Raw genomic sequence first — 3,217 nt, forward strand, 5'->3', positions numbered from 1 at the left:
ATTCTTATGTATAACATTAAGCAGTTAGGATGGCCTATTGGCTTGTTGGTTTCATTCCCTTTTTCACACCCTATTGGCTTGTCGAGTGAGCATGATCGTAGTGCCGAAAACGATTCTCACATCAGGTTTGTAGTGAGATTGATTTCATCTATCAGTGCTATTGGAGGTTCATAGCCTAAGGTAGCACAACTTAAGGTGCGTCCGTTCTAGTCACTAAACCTTCACGAGGAGGGATATCTTCACCTCCACCTCTTCCTCTAACTCTAATACAGGGTCGTCTCCATCCTCGTTCTCCTCTCCCGTGCCCTTTACGTGGCATGATTCTAAAACCAATATATAATTTTTCTTAAGTCTATATCTCTCTAACATAAATTGCATCATATCACATATATTCACAACATATAATTTAGCAAACATGACATATTCATAAAAATACAACTAGGTGGAACATAATGCTTCCATAAATCATATAGTTAGAGCTCAACATATTTGATACTAAATTACATTCAATATTAGTAAACAAAAAAAGTACATGCAATTAAAGGCATTTCTCTTTCTTATCTTATACAAGACATACGTGACGGTGACAGGACATCGATGGTAAAACCTTGGAACGTGCCAAGCCTATCTCGTAGGTAAGTCTACTGAATCTATAACCTAAAGCTCTGATACCAACGGTAACGACCCTAGATTTCTATTAGCCTAAAGTTGCCACCGTCATCATATCCTATGCTCTTATACGAAATTAAGCATTTAAACTTCATCTTAAAATAGTGTCATGGACTTACTCATTTGAAAGCATCTTTCTAAAACAATTAACTCTATTTTTGATGTCGTCGTCAGCTATATAGGGACGTCTTGCCCTTACCTGAAATAGAAGTAGCACAAGGCTTGAGTATTTTAAGAAATACTCATAAGTGACTCCACTATTGAGGCTAGGGAATGCAAACACATGCAACTAATGATCTTAGGAACCTATTGTTAAAAATATCATAGGGGTGGCCTCTAGTCTGAAAAAATTGGACGTGTAGTACATCCCTACACATGACTCACACATGCGAGCGTGAATTTTGTCTCTCGAAGTTACTCCAAGTGTTGTCAGTTGTTGTTTCCTATTAAAACGTCCATCTCGCTTCGTTAGTAATTTACATTTCTAATTTAATTTAACTTGAACTTCAGAAATAAGTAGTTATACTGACCTTAAATATTTCTATTAAAGTAAAAATAAGCTTCGGAAGGGCAAAAAACATAAAGGTCGGTGTCAAAATGTCAAACCGAGCATAATACGCCATTTTTTAGCCTAGGACTCCGAGATCCCGAGCCGAAGGAGCCGGTGTATGCAACAGTGACCCTATCGCTGATGGACAATGGCATATGAGCAGGTTGCAAAGTGGTTCGAGGCGCAGGTCTTGAATGTTCATGTGGGCTCACAGGTCTGTGTAGTGGATCCGTGGGTTGGGCTGTGTTCTGTGTATTTGGGCTTGAATGTGGGTTTTGGGCAAAGCACATAGGAACTAGACTACTAGACTGATTGTTGGTGGGTATCTAGTTACTAGACCAAACTGGGTATGGGGTTGCTTGACTGGAATGAGGTTGCGGGTATTCGAGTTCTTCTTCTCCACTCGTTTCCATGCATTTTCCTTTCTTCATTCCTCCATATCAAAACTCGTTGTCTACATCTTGTTTCTTCTCCTTCTTTCTCATGATGTTAACCGTCTTTGTACGTTTGATCCTACCCCTCTATCTCACTAGTGTTGTGTACGTTTGATCCCATGGTCGCCATCTCGACATCGTCATTTGTGCAGAGGTGCCTTGCCTTTACCTAAAAAATAAGAGCAGTGCATGTCTTGAGTATTTTAAGAAATACTCATTAAGTAACTCCACTACTTCTCTACTCACGCAAACACATGAAATCATGGTTATCATAAAATATCATTTCATGGCCTTGGTCTCATATTCATGTGCATACTTCTTCTCTACTCATGAATTACATACACACACATTTGCTCCCATATTCATGTGCATACTTCTTCTCTACTCATGAATTACATACACACACATTTGCTCCCTTGCGAGCTCGCATACCTACCCATTGACCTGGGCTTTCAACTAGCATACTACTTTCATATCATGTAACATCCTAACAAGTCATAGCATACTACTTTCATATCAACTAGCATATTACTTTCATATCATGTAACATCCTAACAAGTCATAACATACTACTTTCATATCATGTAACATCCTAACAAGTCATAACATAATTCATTTAGAGTAGGTAGATTTATTATAACCATCGCTAGAAGGAGGGTTTGAACCTTCAACCTTATGGTTAACAACCACACGCTCTAACCAACTGAGCTATTCCAGCTAGTTGTTTATAATAGCTCAAGCCCACCACATTCTTATAAGGAATGTTTTATCCCCTCTCCAACCAATGTTGGATCTCATAATACACTCTCCTTGGGGGCCCAACGTCCTTGCTGGCACAACGCTTGGTGACTTGCTTTGATAGCTTTCGCAATAGCCCAAACCCACCGCTAACAAATATTGTCCGATTTTGCCCATTACGTATCATCACCAGCCTCACAATTCTAAAATGAGTCTACTAGGGAGAGGTTTCCACACTCTTCTAAGAAATGCTTCGTTCCCATTTCCAAACACTAAAAAATATTGTCCATTTTTTACCGTAACAAATCGTCGTCAGAATCACAGTTTTAAAACACGCTACTAGAGATGTTTACAGACACTTATAAGTTATTCTTTCCTTCTCCTCTCAAACCAATGCGGGATTAGAGGGCATGGGTTCAAATCCCACTTCTGACAACTCAAATAAAGGTAAAATAAAAATACAATAGCATATCATTTTTTGAAATCAATTGAACTCACTGGAGATTCAAAATTGTCACGACATGATTCTTCAAGCATATAAGAACTGTAATAACTCAATTTTAAAGACTTCAAAGCACAGCTATAATAACTCAACTTTCTAAGACTTTAAATCATTATTCATGACACATCCTAACAAAGAAAAAATTTCATAAAAATTGGAAGGAGATTCGAAAACTAAGGACAATAATTTGTAACACATAGAACTGACGTGACAAAGAAAAATTTGATAAAAATTGGAACGAGATTCGAAAAATAAGGACAACAACTTGTACATATAGAACTGATGGCTCGGGACGACCCTGCTCTGTGACCTTAACTAACCATT

General features: G+C 38.1%; 1 non-coding gene across 1 annotated transcript; it reads right to left on the minus strand.

The window, feature by feature from the left end:
* Positions 1–2,297: 2,297 nt before the first annotated feature.
* On the minus strand, positions 2,298–2,371 carry TRNAN-GUU. The gene has a single exon. It is a non-coding gene; the product is annotated as a tRNA-Asn (tRNA).
* Positions 2,372–3,217: the final 846 nt, after the last annotated feature.

The sequence above is a fragment of the Cucurbita maxima genome, unplaced genomic scaffold (genome assembly GCF_002738345.1).
Source record: "Cucurbita maxima cultivar Rimu unplaced genomic scaffold, Cmax_1.0 Cma_Scf00296, whole genome shotgun sequence".
Classification (NCBI taxonomy): Eukaryota; Viridiplantae; Streptophyta; class Magnoliopsida; order Cucurbitales; family Cucurbitaceae; genus Cucurbita; species Cucurbita maxima.